This window comes from Capsicum annuum, unplaced genomic scaffold, assembly GCF_002878395.1.
Source record: "Capsicum annuum cultivar UCD-10X-F1 unplaced genomic scaffold, UCD10Xv1.1 ctg5405, whole genome shotgun sequence".
Classification (NCBI taxonomy): domain Eukaryota; kingdom Viridiplantae; phylum Streptophyta; class Magnoliopsida; order Solanales; family Solanaceae; genus Capsicum; species Capsicum annuum.
The window spans coordinates 1-18271 of record NW_025862211.1 but is presented as its reverse complement, the minus strand read 5'-3'; the positions used below and the strand labels follow the sequence as shown (position 1 = coordinate 18271).

The following is an 18271-nucleotide window of genomic DNA, read 5'->3' as shown; positions in this document are numbered from 1 at the left end:
TGCATCCACTGATATTGGTTCACAAAGGAACCTGACCAAGAAAACATGACACTTTACTAAGCATTACTGCTCCAATGGCAGTTACCAAACTGAAGGATCAAAACAACAGAAGACTTCTTATCTTAACTTCTAAGATAAGTTGCTTGGACTCTTTAAAAATGTCTACGGGTGTGCGTCGGATCCTCCAAAAATAGTGTATTTTTGAAGGATCCGACACGGGTGCGGCCATAATTTTGAAGAGTTCGAGTAACTTAACTTCTAAACATAATTACCATCAAGGAAGATATCACAAAGCTGAATAAGAAGAAACAATGTAATGTAACCTACAAAGATTGAACTTGTAAAGATAGGTCGCAACTCCCAGAAGAATATAGATAAGTATTATATCGATACAGAAGCTGCTGGTGGACCGTACCTAAAGAAAAAAGAACAAACAATGTTGATAGTCGTCATTAGAAAAATGAGTCAAAAAAAAAGAAGTAATCTGCTTCGCGATACCTTGTTAATGTTTTTCTTGAGTTTGACATTATTGTTTTTGATATCACTAGTTGCCTACTTGCCTTATCAACCTGTAAGTACAAACAAAGTAAGTTGATGTATCAACATTGTTTGTTACGATTTATGAAATAGTAATTTTGACCTTTGTATTGATTTCATCAATCAACGAAACTTGCTTATCCAATTCCTGAAACGGAATGAAACAAAATGATGATCAAGAAACAGTTTTATTTCATGAGAATAGAAAGATTTTTAGTACACAAGTCGGGGATCATGAGGGAAACCTCATTCATGTCACGAACTAAATTTTTCAATGTGTCCAAACCTTCTGAAATAACATCTAATCCTTCATCCTGTCGAATTTAAAACGGAATCAATGAACTAGAATTGGAATGTTACAAGCCTGTTTCATTTTCCTTATTTTGTATTCTGATCTAAAATGAATGGCCTCATCAGTTTGATCATAGTAACCATCGTCGAACTATCTTTCTCATACACGTTTTTTATATCAAAACCAATCATAGCGAAAGCCAAATAGAGATAGATTTTGGCATTGATTATGTATATTACCTGAGTCGAAATTTATATTTTTGTTGAACGATAAAGTCCCACGACCTCCTAGTTTCTTCGTTGTATCTGTTGTACTTCTATCGGGTATTGCTTGAATTCTCTCTGATGGCATAAGTACTAATTCACTACGAGTCTCCAGTTCCTCTTTGGATAGTCCTTTAACCTGTTATAACGAAATTTCACAGTTAAACGTTCTTTATATCAAATACTATCATATATGTTGCTCGCGCTCTGAAGAAAATGTCGATGGGTCCATGCTGAATTCCTCCATAAGTAGTGCATTTTGGAGGATCCGACATGGTTGTAGCAGCCTTTTTTGAGGGTCTAAGCAATATGATACTCGGTAATGTTAGAAGCAACAAACTTTCATATTGAAAAACTTCATTCCTACGGAACGATTTTGCTCAATATGAGAAGAAGAGATGGATTTAAAGTCCTTTCGAATTCAACTCATACGGTTCAAGATCACGTTGAGTTAATATTTACCTTTAAAGTTTGCTCACTTTGTCTATGTTTTGAGGGAAATGAAAAGGTGTAAAAAAATTATGGAAAAATGAAAAGATAAAAAAAATTTGAGACGGAAACTCGCCAAACCTGCTTTTGACAAAAATAAATTCATTCATCAAAAATAATTTTTTATTTTTATTTTACTGTGACGGAATAAGTTTGTCACAAATTTTTATTACAATAGTTATTTCTAAAAAAAAAGTTTTTTGGGATGAAATGCTCAATCTGTCACAAATTTAGTAACAGATTTGTGACAGAAAGTTATTACTTTTTCTCATCAGCTTTAATTTGTGATAAAAATATGTCTGTCACAAAAATTATATTTAAATCTGTCAAAAATTTGTCACAATTCTGTCACTCTTTGAATTTTTATGTGAAAGTTTAAAAAATAAATAAATTATATTTATGCAAAAATAATTCATCATAAATTCATCAAAATTCTATCACAAATTGTGACAGAAGTGTTCCGTCTCAAATATTCCGTCACAATTTAACCATTTTCTTGTAGTGGCATTATATTATTATTATTATTATTATTATTATTATTATTATTATTATTATTATTATCTTTATTATCATTATTATCATTATTATCATTATTATTATTATTTTTAATTTCAACTCATTCATAATCTTTCATATATTCTTTACATACTCTTAAATATACATTTCGTAAGTAAATTTTCAGGTCATGAAAAAACATATTTGTTTATATTCTAGTCATACACTTAAACTTCATATGTCCTAAATTTCTTTATAGAATTATAAGGTTTTGCACTTTCTAATATGCGTAAATTACATTACTACCCTTTTCGTATTCTAAAATACTCATTCATATATTTTGCGATAATTATATTACTTCCTTGTACATGGTAGTGTCATGTTTATTATACCTTAAATTTTCATTCATTGTAAGATAACAAATAAAAATAATAATAAAAGTTGTCTTATCACTGTTTTAAGAAACTAACAAAATAAAAAAATTTCCTAATATCTTCCTAAACTGAGCATAAGGACTATCTTCGGATAGGCTCGGAGGGGTTCCTAACACCTTCCGCTCGGTTAACTAAAACCCTTACTCAGAATCTCAAAATATGTTTCGAAAGACCAAGCAGAGTTTTCACATAAAAAAATATTTTTTCCTAATTTTCCTAAAAAGTTAGGTGGCGACTCTAAAAACGAATTTTTTAAACCCAAGAGTCATAAACGCCACCACATGTTATGTGTTGTTTCGGCTGGATTGAAATAGGACATGACAACATGTATTAAATTATCCTTGAACAGGTTACTTCTAAAAGAAAACGCACCAATCATGCTACTTAGAAATTTGAATTTTTTTTAATGGTTTACGCAATGATACACATATTATTTATCGCAAATTTAATAACAATGTCATGTATGCAGAAATAATAACGAGTGAACTAGCTATTAAGCATGTCTTCATTCCTAAAATTCAACTTTGTACGCCTGATAATGAAGCAAATCCTCTTAAATTTGTGTGCAAATAATTTTTAGTAAAATTTTATTTTATAATGATGATAAATAACAACGCTCAGAGACAAGCAATTTCAAATGTTGGACGATATCTGCCGTAAACTCGGAATCAAAATATGCCCTACAACTAAAAAAAGAACTAATGTATGTCATATAAAAAAAGGCATCAAAATAGCCTTTGCGCACTTATTAAGTGCACAATGCCTTTAAATTTGTAACGGATGATGGCTGATGGTGTTAGAAAAGTGAAAATTGACATTGTGCACTTATTAAGTGCACAATCCATCTTTTTAAGGATTGTGCACTTATTATGTGCACAATCCATAAAAAAAATGGATTGTGCACTTAATAAGTGCTCAATGTATTTATTAATATTGTGTTTCACGTGACAGTTTTTAAAGATTGTGCACATTTTAGTCCACAATCTATTAATAAATAGATTGTGTGCTAAATAAGTGCCCAATCCATTATTTTATGGATTGTGCACTTATTTAGTGCACAATTCATTTATTTTTACTGTCCTTTTTTTGCACAATTGTGTATTTTTTTAATAAATAGAGTAATAATTTATATAGATACAATTAAATTCTTAATAGAAAAAGTTATTGATTTCAATAAAACATGTAAACTAAACTTTATCCCTGTCATTGATTGAAATGCTATGATTTAATTACGAGTTATATGCGAGCAATTGAATTTTAAAAAAATCAAAACTTAATTTAAAAATCATACAGATTTAAAGTTAAAGTTTAGCTAGATATATAATTTGGATATCTTTAATTATATATTTTTTTCTCATAAACATGAAAACTGCACAAATAGTGAATTTATCAAAGTTTGTCCAATTTCTTATGATATAATCTTACTCGTTTCGTTCATTTTTATTTTTTCACTTTTTCGTTAACACAAAAATTAAGAAATAATAAATGATAGGTATAATTCACCATATTACCTATTGAATATAATTAATTTAATACTTTTAAAATATATTAAATAATAATATTTAATGTTAAGAATAAAATAATATAAATAAATAAAGCAAATTATTATTTATAAACAGTATATCAAAATACTCGCCGCGATCCCAATAATCTAACCTACAAGTTTTGAAAATTTAATGAGCAAACTCAAATGATACACAGAGATACCCACTGGCATATGGTTGACATCCATGATTATCACGTGTTTGTTCACACTTAATTTTCTGAGTAAATGCTAGGAGAAAAGACCTCGATAACAAAAAATAATGAATCTGAGTATTAACTATCTCAATGAATAAAAGACACTATTTGTAATTTTTTTTTTATAAAAATGCAATCTAGGTGACTGGTAAATCTTACTAGAGTACTAATAAAATGCTGAGAGGAAAGACCTCTTAATGTTTAAATTTTCACCACTGAACCTAAATTAATATTTGTTTGGAGATAATTTGACATTAGATTGAAAGTGGCACGTGAAACACAATATTAATAAATACATTGTGCACTTATTAAGTGCACAATTCATTTTTTTAAGGATAGTGCACTTAATAAGTGCACAATCCATAAAAAAATGAATTTCACTTTTCTAATGTCGTCAGTCATCATCCGTTACAAATTTAAAGGCATTGTGCTCTTAATAAGTGAACAAAGCCTATTTTAGTATTTTTTTTTTTTTATATTGCATACATTGATTTTGTTTTAATTGTAGGGCATATTTTGGTTCCGAATTCATCTGCGCAATATGTACTCTCACATGGCCAGTTGTATTGCACTATCAAGAGAAATTTTTTTGCCAACAATAAGAGTATTGATTATGACAGAGTAATTCAAACAAATGAAAGAAATATATATCCGCAGTCTATTTAAAAGTATTATGTGAGAATTACGTCATTACATTATTAAACAACATAAATGATTTAAATAATTTTTAATTCTAATACATGAACATTGTAAATATTCATTTGTATAAGCACAGACATATGAACTTATCTTGGCGATGGAAGACATGACGGGTGTGATTGGTATGATGGAAAATGTTTTCTCAAAAATATTTTTTTTATTTTTTCTTCTTTAGTTGTAGTTAAATATTGAAAAAATATTTTTCATAACAACTCATTTTCCTTTATTTGAGGGAAAATGACTTCCCTTATAAGTCAAGGGAAGTCGTTTTTTGAAAAATGATAAATGTGACTTATGCCTCCACCTCCACTCCTCTTTCCCACCCCAAAAACACTCATATTCACGTTTCTCAAAAAAGTTACATTACTCGAAAATATTATTCACTGTGCTTTGCTTCAATTTTTCACTGCTTGAAATAAAAAATAGTGAAGCCCGAATTTTTTTCTTTTCCAATGTTCATTGAATGTATTGTTATTTCCATATGCATGGAGGAAGACTTACCTATGTTACTTTTGCTAATTGCATATTTTATTTTGTCATCGATGTAGCTTGTTTACAAGGTTGAATAAGCTTGTCGTTCCTTTGTATTTCTATTGATTGTAGAATCTTGAGATTGTTCTAACAAAATATTGAAAAATGTCCCCTATTGTCACACCCCTTTTTTAACCAAAAAAGATTAGATTTAAAGTTTCGAAAGGATTTTTATTATTAAAGTGACAAAATGAAGATTTATTTCGAAAAAGGATTACGTTTACATTCAAAACTCAGAGTCGCCACTTGGCATAATCCGATGTGCCAAGTCGCCTTTGGAAAATCCTTTCAAAACGATTTTGACTCTTTTAAACTGATCTGTAAACAGAGATTCCGATTAAGAAATTCTGTTGACCGAGGGGAAGGTGTTAGTCACCCCTGGATCCCGTGGTTCTACCACTATCGCTTGGTAGAGCATATCGGCTAATTTTGACACTACGAATACATAAATCACACAAAAAGCACGCAAAAAAATCAATCAACAAACAAAACAATCCAAAATTTAGTGTCCAGTCCAACTATACAGTCCAAAACAAAAAATGCGAAAATATAAACCTATGCTAACCTACACTAGTCATAAACTACGCTCCAATTTTTTATCCGATGCCTCGAGCCTTGATCACGAACATCCTCCAAATACAAAATGCTTCGCGGCATTCCCCGACGAATAAATACAAGTGATCACGGGGCATTCCCCGACTAAAAGAATACATTTCCAAATGCAAGAACTAAAACCAAACCATTCAACTCAAATTCCACATTCAAACATTCAATAAGAAAAACACTTATTCCTAATTTTTGCCTATCCAGACTTACTTTTGCCTATCTATTTCAACATATTATGATACTATCAAGGAGTTGACAATTAGACGCAAAGTAACAATAACAATGAATCAAAACAACTAATTTACTCATCTTTTATCAAATTTCGATCCCCCAAATCCATTAACCAATGATTAACACATGCTTCGATTGTCAATTCAAGTTTTCAACGTTCAAAATTCAACATCTACCAATACACAATCAAGATTCAAACATATCAAACACACAAATCATTCACGATGAGTAAAATTAAAGGAAGAAAGAATAGAATTGGACCTTTCGAATGCTTTCGATTAACTTAATAAGATGATAAAAGCTGCCCGACACCTCAAAGAATACCAACGAAGTCTTGACTCTCCAAATTAGTAGAAAAACAGCCCAGAAACGCGAAGACAGATGAACCCAAAACCCCAACACCCAACAGAAAACCAAAGCCCAGTGTAGACCGAGCTCCAGTGAGCTCCGTCGGCAGCAGAAATGGCGGGTCAAGACAGATTCCGACGCATTTCGACGTTTTAAGGCCAGATTTGCTTGGAAAATCACGGGAAATGGAAAAATTGGAGTATTTCAGAGCTGGGTACATTGAATAGACGAACTAGTCACTAATTCCGACAAAAATTTCATTGGAAATTCTAGAAAAATGACCGAATTTCTCCCTCCTCGATCTCTCACTCTCGGTCTACTCTTCTCTCCCTCTCCCCAATCTGTTGATCTCTCTCTCTCTCTCTCTCTCGTTCTCTATCTCCCTCGTCTCTTGATTTCTCCCTCTCACTGTTTCTCCAATGGTGAGCATGTTATATGTGCGTGAATCAGTCAAGAAGAAGATCATATGGGTGCTACCGTGTTTGTCGAATTCTCTATATAAAAATAGAGGAGATGATCTCCCTTTTTTCTCCCTTCTGTGTGTGTTGTGTGTTCTTGTTTTGGAAATAGAAAAAGTGATCCTCAGTATGTGTGCCTCCCCCTATCTATTTGGAAAGAAAAAAAGAAAAAGGAATATCACATGGGCCCCAAAAGAAAAATGGAGTCCTTTTTTTGAGAGTATTTTTGTTCTCCTTTATGAAAAATTGAAAAAAATCAAAACGCATCTTTCAAGTGGGGCCCTCTTTTATTTTGTGTCTTTGTGAATTGGTTTCCATCTTGAATAAGACATGAAGGGTAGGGGAATTGGGGGTATATGGTGGTGAGTAGGGGTGGGGTAGGTTGTTAGGATGAGGTGTAAAGTTGGTTAGGATAGGATTAAAACAAGATAGAATTTGTTAGGGATTATGTTAAGGTTTGTTACTTTTTTTGTATTTTTGTGGGGTATAATCACATGGATGGGGGTGTGTGGTAAGGTGAGCTAAAATGAATAAAATTGGACTTAGGAGGGACAAAATTAGGTGTCTACAGCATGCCCCCTTTGAATGTAAACATGAAGTATTTTCAGACAAAGAAGTAGACAATGAGACAAAATTTTATCCCGATCATTATTCAAAAAGAATTAAACAGAAAGAAGGAGGGCGACCAAATATTAATTTAGGACATCCTACCTATCCAAGTTATGAGGGAATCAATTCAAGGGTATCTCCAAAGAAAGGAGAAGGACTATACCAAATTGGAGAGTTGAGTGAGGTCCCGTCGAGGTTCCGGTCTGTTACTCTTTCATTACATAAAAAAACAATAATTACAAGTTAAAACATAAACAAAATTACAAAAGTCCTATCTGTGCGGCTTCTTTTGGACTCTTGACTTGAGTTTCATCACCCTATTCTTCAGGCGGGCTCTTGACTTGCCATTTCCTCAACTTGTTGCTTGGCTTTCAATTTCATCACCCTGTTCTTTAGGCGAGCTCCTGACTTGCTATTTTTTTCAATTTGTTGACTTTGAATTTCTTCGCCTTGTTGCTTGACTTTCAACTTCTTGACCTTGTTGTTTGACTTTCAACTTCTTGACCTTGTTGTTTGACTTTCAACATCTTGACCTTGTTGCTTGATTTTCAATCTCTTAACCTTGTTACTTGACTTTCAATTTCATCACCCTATTATTCAAGCGGGCTCCTGACTTACAATTTCATCACCCTATTCTTCAGGCGGGCTCCTGATTTTCAATTTCATCACCCTGTTCTTCAGGCGGGCTCCTAACTTACAATTTCATCAACTTTCAATTTCATCACCCTGTTCTTTAGACGGGCTTTGGACTTACAATTTTCTAATCCTGTTCTCCAGGCGGGCTCCTGAAATAAAAATCAAAACTAAAATAAAAATTATCCCAAATAAAGATTATAATAAAAGAAGGAATTCATTTTTTGAAAGTATGGTCCCATTTTCCAGGAAGGTCCTGAACATAAAGTTAATTCTTATTTTTCAGGAGGGTCCTGAACAAAAAGTAAAATCCCATTTTCTAGGAGGATCCTGAACAGAAATTAAATTCCCATTTTCCAGAAGGATCCTGAACAGAAAGTAAAATCCCATCTTTAGCAGGGTTCTGAACAGAAAGTGATTTCTTATTTTTCAGGAGGGTCCTGAACAGAAAGTAAAATTCTATTTTTCAGGAGGGTCCTGAACAGAAAGTAAATTTTTATTTTCCAGGAGGATCCTGAACATGAAGTAAATTCCCATTTTCCAGGAGAGTCCTAAACAGAAGTAAATTCCTATTTTCCAAGAGGGTCCTGAACAGAAATTAAATCAAATTTTTCAGGAAGGTCCTGAACATGAAAGTAAATTCTCATTTTTCAGGAGGGTCCTGAACATGAAAGTAAATTCCCATTTTCCAGGAGGATCCTGAACAGAAAGTAAAATCTCATTTTTCAGAAAGGTCCTGAACAGAAAGTAAAATCCTATTTTTCAAGAGTGTCCTGGACATGAATTAAAATTCCATTTTTCAGGAGGGTCCTGAATAGAAAGTAAAATCCCATTTTCCAGGAGGGTCCTGAACAGAAAGTAAAATCTTATTTTTCTGGAGGATCCTGGACAGAAAGTTAAATCTTATTTTCGAGGAGAGTCCTGAACAGAAAATAAAATCTTATTTTCAAGAGGGTCCTGAACAGAAAGTAAATTCCCATTTTCAGGAGTGTCCTGAACAGAAAGTCAATTTCTATTTTTTAGGAGGGTCCTGAACAGAAAGTAAATACCCATTTTTCAGGAGGGTCCTAAACAGAAAGTAAACTCTCATTTTTCAGGAGGGTCCTGAACAGAAAGTGATTTTCTATTTTTCAGGAGGATCCTGAACAGAAAGTAAAATCCCATTTTTCAGGAGAGTCCTGAGCAGAAAGTGAAATCCCATTTTTCAGAAGGGTCCAGAACATAAAATAAATTCCCATTTTCCAGAAGGGTCCTGAACAGAAATTAAATTCTCATTTTTTAGGAAGGCCCTAAACAGAAAGTAAATTTCCATTTTTCATGAGGGTCCTGAATAGAAAATAAAATATAATTTTTCAGGAGGGCCCTGAACATGAAAGTAAATTCCCATTTTTCAGGAGGGTCCTGAACAGAAAGTAAAATCCCATTTTTCAGGAGGGTCCTGGACATGAAGTAAAATACCATTTTCTAGGAGGGTCTTGGACAGAAAGTAAAATCCCATTTTTCAGGATGGTCTTGAACAAAAAGTAAATTTTCATTTTTCAGGAGGGTCTTGAACAGAAGGTAAAGTCCTATTTTTCAGAAGGATCCTGAATGAAAAATAAAATCTCATTTTTCAGGAGGGTCCTGAACAGAAAGTCAAATCTTATTTTTAGGAGGGTCCTGAACATAAAGAAAAATCTCATTTTTCAGGAGGGTCCTGAATATAAAAGTAAATTCTCATTTTTCAGGAGGGTCCTGAACAGAAAGTAAAATCCTATTTTTCAGGAGGGTCCCATAAAATAAATTCCCATTATAGGAGGGTCCTGAATAGAAGTAAATTCCCATTTTCCAGGAGAGTCCTGAACAAAAAATAAAATCCCATTTTTTAGGAGGGTCCTGAATAGAAAGTAAAAACTTATTTTTCAGGAGGGTCCTGAATAGAAAGAAAGGTTCATTTTTCAGGAGGGTCTTGAACAGAAAGTACAATCCTATTTTTCAGGAGGGTCCTGAACAGAAAGTAAAGTCTCATTTTTCAGGAGGGTCCTCAACGAAAAGTAAATTTCTATTTTTCAGAAGGGTCCTGAACAGAAAGTAAATTTCCATTTACCAAGAGGGTCCTGAACATAAAGTAAAATTCCAAAAATTACCATTATTCATGAAGGTCCTAAACAGCAAGTAAATTTCCATTTTCCAAGAGGGTTTTGAACAGAAAGTAAATTTCTATTTTTCCAGAGGGTGCTAAACAAAAAGTAAATCCCCATTTACCAGTAGGGTTCTGAACAGAAAGTAAAATCCCATTTTTCAGGAGGCTCTTGAACAGAAAATAAAATCTCATATTTCAGGAGGGTCCTGAATGAAAAGTAAAATCTCATTTTCAGGAGGGTCCTGAACATAAAGTAAAATCTCATTTTTCAGAAGAGTCCTGAACAGAAAGTAAAATCCCTTTTTCCAGGAGGGTACTGAACATAAAGTAAAATCCTATTTTTCATGAGGGTCCTGAACTTAAAGTAAAATCTCATTTTTCAGGAGGGTCCTGAACAGAAAGTAAAATCCCAGTAAAATCCCATTTTTCAGGAGGGTCTTGAACATAAAGTAAAATCCCATTTTTCAGGAGGGTCCTGAACATAAAGTAAAATCTCATTTTTCAGGAGAGTCCTGAACAGAAAGTAAAATTCCTTTTTCCAGGAAGGTACTGAACATAAAGTAAAATCCTATTTTTCAGGAGGGTCCTGAACTTAAAATAAAATCTCATTTTTCAGGAGGGTCTTGAACATAAAGTAAAATCCCATTTTTCAGGAGGGTCCTGAACATAAAGTTAAATCTCATTTTTTAGGAGGGTCCTAAATATAAAAGTAAATTCCCATTTTTCAGGAGGGTCCTGAACAAATAGTGAAATCTCATTTTTCAGAAGGGTCCTGGACATAAAATAAATTCCCATTTTCTAGGAGGGTCCTGAACAGAAAGTAAATTCCCATTTTTCAGGAGAGTCCTGAACAGAAAATAAAATCTCATTTTTTAGGATTGCCCTGAATATGAAAGTAAATTCTCATTTCCAGGAGGTTCCTGAACATGAAAGTAAATTTCCATTTTTCAGGAGGGTCCTGAACCGAAAGTAAATCTCATTTTTCAGGAGGGTCCTGAACAGAAAATAAATTCTCATTTTTCAGGAGGGTCTTAATGGAAAGTAAAGTCCCATTTTTCAGGAGGGTCCTGAACAGAAAGTAAAATCCCATTTTCAGGGGGGTCCTGAACTGAAAGTAAAATCTCATTTTTCAGGAGGGTCCTGAACAGAAAGTAAAATTCCATTTTTCAGGAGGGTCCAGAATAGAAAGTAAATTCCCATTTTCCAAGAGGGTCCTGAACCGAAAATAAATTTCCATTTTTTAGAAGGGTCCTGGACAGAAAGTAAAATCCCATTTTTCAGGGGGGTCCTGAACAAAAACTAAAATCTCATTTTCCAGGAGGGTCCTGAACATAAAATAAATTCTCATTTTTTAGGAGGGTCCTGAACAGAAAATTAAATTCCATTTTTCTGGAGGGCCCTGAACAAAAAGTAATTTTCCATTTTTCAGGAGGGTCCTGAACATAAATTAAATTCTCATTTTTCAGGAGGGTCCTGGATAGAAAGTAAAATCCCATTTTTCAAAAGGGTCCTGAACAGAAAGTAATATCCCATTTTCCAAGAGGGTCCTGAACATAAAATAAATTCCTATTTTTCAGGAGGGTCCTGAACAGAAAGTAAATTCCCATTTTCCAGGAGGATCCTGAACAGAAAATAAAATTCCATTTTTTAGGAGGGCCCTAAACAAAAAGTAATTTCCTATTTTTCAGGAGTGTCCTGAATATAAAGTAAATTTCCATTTTTCAGGAGGGTCCTAAATAGAAAGTAAATCCCATTTTTTCGGAGGGTCCTGAACAGAAAATAAAATCTCACGGATGAGCATTTCCAATGGTAGCTGAATAAAGTAAAGGGAATTTGCCCCTGTTTCAACAAAAAAAATTTGTTAGCGAAAAACTTAGTGGTGGTTTGCGGCACTTGGTTGTCCTGACACCTGCTCCAGTGTTTATTCCCTTTATTTTGTTTCAGATTGCTGGCATTTGCCCCTGCTTTGTCGTGTCATTGAACCAAACTCAGATTATTAAGAGTGACTCCGAAATAAACACAGTATCTCTGCTTTGTCATGCTTCTCAGATAAACCCTTTAAACTTTGGTATTTTCATAAGTACCCAAGCTTGTCTGTTGACAAAAATTTTTGCATGCCTTATTCGGCTCACAATCATGTCTCTTTCATATGCTGACTTTGTCTTGCTTTGTGCAATTGAAGACGCTGATAGTCAGTTTTGAAATCTTTTCTCACTTATTTTGTCATGGATTTGACTCAAAGACACGAGAAAAATGACAATGATGATTTTTTTTTATTTGGATAACTGACTCAAGAAAAGAAAAGTAAAGATAAAGAGAAGAAAGAAAAGACAATGAATGTCCCCATTTGAAACAAAGAAACAAAAAATTTATCTAAAATGACAATCAACTCTAATGATTATGCCATGCATTTGGATTAAGCTGCCTGATCTTTTCATCCAAACTTTCACCAATTGTTGTTGAGCTAATGACCCTAAAATTGAGTTACTTCCTTGGGTAAATTGCATTCAGAGAACTCATTCGGCTAGTGACACCTTAAAGGGTTTTCTCCAACAAGCCTCTCTCATTTTCTTTCTCTCGGCTCACCATTGCTTTATGGTATTCCTGAGGTTTTTTCACCAATGAGATTCTCTAATTTTTATTTCTCTCAACTCACAGTCGTTTTATGGTGCCCATAAGGGTTTTCACCAATAAGACTCTCTCAACTTACCATCGCCTTATGGTGCCCGTGAGGGTTTTCACCAATAAGACTCTCTCATTTTTATTTCTCTCCTGATTCCTTATGCTGAGGAAGACAAGTAGTTCCCAAAATGCATTATCATATGCTTTGCATGCTTAGCCTTAACATTCTCAAATATTGATCTGAAGGTCTTTCTTTGGTTGTAACTTAACTTTTGGATAGGGTTAGAAAGAAAGGATGGCACGAGGCCCAAACGACACTTAAAGTGGGGTAGGACTTACTACTTTTGAAATCGACTCAAGCAATGAGGATTAACTCATGCCCCAGTTTCTTTTGACTGGGCAATTCTAAATTGTATATTTGGTTGGACCGAGCCCTTAGTAGGGCAGCCTACGTATCTCACCCCCGAGAGAGGAGAATCAGGTCATGCGTAGTTCTGGAAACTTTTTCTTTCTTTTGATCTATTTTTTCTTTCTCTTTTTTTTTGGATCTTTTCTCTTTGGAATTGGTTTCCTAATTCTATTTTTCTTGACACTCATTTTTTCTTTCTTTTTCAACATTTTTTTTTATTTGTTGACTCTATCTTGATTCCAAAAGAGGGGTATGAAAGAAAATAACACTAAGGCTCAAATGGGGTAAACAAAGGATGACACAATGTTTGGATAGTAGAATGAAATGCCTTCGTCGTATCAATCCTTAAAAATACTAGGACATAGCATGCAATGCGAAAGTGCACGATCAAGATCACTTATGAAATGTTTTACAACACTAACTTGCCCCGAGCATGTGTGCCACCTCTTTTTCTACACTTTCCCAGTATACAACTCCACTTTGTTGTACATTCCTCATGCTGAAGGACTCATGACTTCGTGGAGATAATTTTCTTCCCGTTTCTCTTGATAAATACTATTTGACCTAATCGAGACATGTCTTTCAATTGATGACCAAGTTATTCTTGTGATTCTCAAAATAATTGCCTTAATTTTCAGAAAAGGCTTCAACTTGTCACCAAATGTCTCAACACTCTACTATTTTCTCAGATGTTTCTCCTAACTTTAACCCTCTGATTCAATGTTTCATGGTTAAATTGGATTTTTAAGATATGGCTGAAGGCTCCGTAGGCATGTCATATCACTAGAATCAACATAAAATGTACTATGTAAAAAAAAACAATAACACATACTTAAAACAAACAGAAGGGTTTGAACATAATAACAAAGGGTCAAAAGAAGATAGATCCCGAACTACAATCCTGAAATAATTCGAATAACAGAAAAGAAAATAGAACAAACTACCAGACCTCTTCCTAGAAGGGAGAGGGGTGACTTCTCAATTGCTCAGCCTGAAAACTTAGCCACTGGTTTGCATATCAGCATGCCTGGAGCTTTCCTCACTATCAATGTTCTGCACTATAATCGATCCATCTTGAATCATCTTTTTAATTTCTCTTTTCAAAGCCCAACAATCTTCAATACTATGACCCTGAACATCAGAATGATATGCACATCGTACACTAGGGTCAAAGCTTCTTAAATGCGGGTCAAGAGTATACCCAAGGAGAGGAATGATCATGCCTCGCTGTACTAATTTCTGAAATAAGCTGGCATACGACTCTCCAATTGGTGTGAAGCTATCCCTCAGTTTCTGCCTCATTTCATTGTTTGGATTAGATCCAAAATCGGGCCTAGAAAGGCTTTGATAGAGTTATGGAGTCAGAGGGCAACTCTGAGGAGTTGGTACGCGCCATTATGAATAAGAAGGGAGTTGAACATATGATTGTACGCAATATACTAGATATGGAGGTGGGAAATAGAGTATAATGGATTTTGGGAGGGATTATAGAGAGCTTAGGGATGAACTTGGGCCTAAGATTGACGGTAATGACGATGTCGTCTTCTTGGATGTGCCCGTTCTCCAACTACAATAGCAACTGTATCCTTCTCATTCTTCTTCCCTCCAGTTTCCTTTAATTGATTGCAATATTGTCCCAAATATTTCACGGATTCCTCCTGTTTATCTTGCTCCTTGAATTTTTATATCTCAAGGCTTAGAGGGGGGTTAACACTTGAGGACATGCCCCAGTTTTTGTATGAAACATCTTCTTTACTCCTAAATCTTAGGGAACTTTTCACAGCATTTCCTACACTCTTCATTTTTCCAACCATTTTCTCTGGCTCTTCTGGCACACTAGGCTTCTTGTTAAGAAATTTTAGTGGTCCAGTTAGCATAAAAGTAGGATCAGGAGTATAGTGATAATCACCAAGAGTATTGAACAAGGGTCCATTAGCAGCATAAGGAAGCACAACTCTTGGGTGGTTGGCCAATATAGAAACCTCAGTAGGGGATTAAGCAACAAGATCACAGACGACATATGGTGTTGTGAATGTAACAGGCTTATACTGAGGAGCTCGAGGAAAAGTGGTGGAAGTATTGTGATACTTTTGGCTTGGAATGAATTCTGAGTCATGTTGTGGTGCATCAACAACAGTAGGACACTGACTTTGCGATTTTGGTGGAAAACTCGAGGTATTTGTAGGATCAATAGCAGAAAATGAAAGAGAAGGCAACTCACTGGCCCAAGCTCGATGCATTTCTGTCATTTGTTGCATTAGTCTCCTAATCTCTTGCTTTAAACTCTCATTTTCATGACTCTTTGATCCATGATGTCACTTTCTATATCTTTGTTGGACACAACTAACCCTTTGAATTTGGTGTGATGTGGAGGAGCAGCCAGAATGCCACAAACCAACCACCTTAAACTGACTCAAAAAAAATGTGTTAGAGTTCAACACTTTTTCAAAACCTCTTTTTCCTTATTTTTTTTTTAAAAGATCACCGAACCCAAGAAGGGGGCCTACGTATCTCACTCCCGAGAGAGGAGAATCAGGTGTGCGTAGTTCATGAAGTCTTGCCAAAATGGCCGATTAAACTTTTTTTCCATTCTTTTTCTTGAAACTTCACAAAGAAAAGAAAATAACAAATTGTCAAAAGAATTGACAAAAATCTTTTTGTATTTTTCAAGTTTAAATCCTTATACAAAATGAAATCTATAATTACCAAAGAAAATCTTTTTGGGCTTTCAATTTTGAGTTTCATACAAAATAATTTAAACCTATTAAAGGAAAATCTTTTTGGATTTTTCAAATAAGATCCACCAAAAATAAAACCTACGATTATTAAGGAAAATCTTTTTGTATTTTTCTTTTCAAGGCATATATGAAACACCTACTCTAAATGAGGAGAAGAAAATATTTTTTTGATTTTTTAAATAAGATCTCCGAACCAACAATAGGCTGCCTATGTATCTCACTCCTGAGAGAGGAGAATCAGGGGTGCGTAGTTCGTCCAGATAGGACAATTAAGGATTAAATAACCGACTGAACTCTGACGTGAGAGACGCGACCACAAACAGAAGATGAAAAACAAGAATAAAATCTTTTTTTGAGTTTTCAATTTGATACTTAACCCTAAAAAATGACACCAACAGATATGAAAGAAAAATCTTTTTGTTATTTTCATTATATGAAATGTACAAAACTTCTATCATCTTTTTTGCATTTTTCTTTTATAAAAAACTCCTAAAAAATTATTTTTTTTTGAAATTTTTTAAATTATGAATACATGCTAAAGAATATAAAGGGAAAATCTTTTTGAGGTTTTTGTTTTTGAGTAAATGCGTGAAAAAGGTAAGAAAATCTTTTTAAATTTTTGGATTGTGAAAAATAAAAGTCATAAAGAAATCTAAAAAACTACGAAACTCTTTTTCTTTCATCATTCTTTTTTTTTTCATGCCTACACACTTTTCTTTAATTCTAGCACATGTTTTTCCCAAAATCAGTCTGTCAAATAACCACGTTACCCTCAAAGATGCAACATTTAATACATAGGGATGCTTTAGAGGTGAGTCTCCTACAAAGGATCAAGTGGGCCCCGCTAGGTCTTCAATATGATGCACATAAGCATGACCTAAAGGTTGACCTACATTGGGGTTCACTAACAAGGTTGTTCGGGGGAGCGCATGGTCGATAGTGGCTGCTTTGCTTTTCACCTACTCCATAACACCGACGGCTCCCCCCTAAAATAAGGGTGACTCAACTAGATGTCGTGTACAACACGTGTACTACGGACTTGTTGCAGAAAGAATGACTCGGGTTTTGCACATGATGCCAGATATAAAGCGGTAACACATAAGATAAAAACTGTAAACAAGCACGTAGGCACTCAACAGTGATAATACAATAATACAAAACAACACAAATAAAATGTCCATACACCTATAGTGGCAAACTAAGTCGATACAACTCCAAAATAAGCTTGAATTGTGAAATAGTCCCCAGCAGAGTCGCCAGAGCTGTTACACCCCTTTTTTAACCAAAAAAGATTAGATTTTAAGTTTCGAAAGGATTTTTATTGTTAAAGTGACAAAATGAAGATTTATTTTGAAAAAGGATTACGTTTACATTCAAAACTCAGAGTCGCCACTTGGCATATTCCGGTGTGCCAAGTCACCTTTGAAAAATCCTTTCAAAATGATTTTGACTCTTTTAAACTGATCTATGAACAGAGATACCAGTTAAGGAATTCTGTTGACCGAGGAGAAGGTGTTAGTCACCCATCGATCCCGTGGTTCGACCACGATCGCTTGGTGGATCATATCAGCTAATTTTGACACTACGAATATATAAATCATACAAAAAGCACGCAAAACAATCAATCAACAAATAAAACAATCCAAAATTTAGTGTTCAGTCCAATTATACAGTCCAAAACAAAAAATACGAAAATATAAACCTACGCTAACCTACACTAGTTATAAACTACGCTCCAATGTTTTACCCGATGCCTCAGGCCTTGATCACAAACATCCTCCAAATACAAAATGTTTCGGGGCATTCCTCGGTGAATAAATACAAGTGATCACGGGGCATTCCCCGATTAAAAGAATACATTTCCAAATGCAAGAACTAAAACCAAACCATTCAACTCAAATTCCACATTCAAACATTCAATAAGAAAAACACTTATTCCTAAATTTTGCCTACTCGAACCTACTTTTACCTATCCATTTCAACATATTATGATACTATCGAGGAGTTGACAATTA

General features: G+C 34.2%; 1 pseudogene; it reads right to left on the bottom strand.

Annotated features, from left to right (window-relative positions):
* Nucleotides 1-226: 226 nt before the first annotated feature.
* On the bottom strand, nt 227-6885 carry LOC107878363 (annotated as a pseudogene).
* Nucleotides 6886-18271: the final 11386 nt, after the last annotated feature.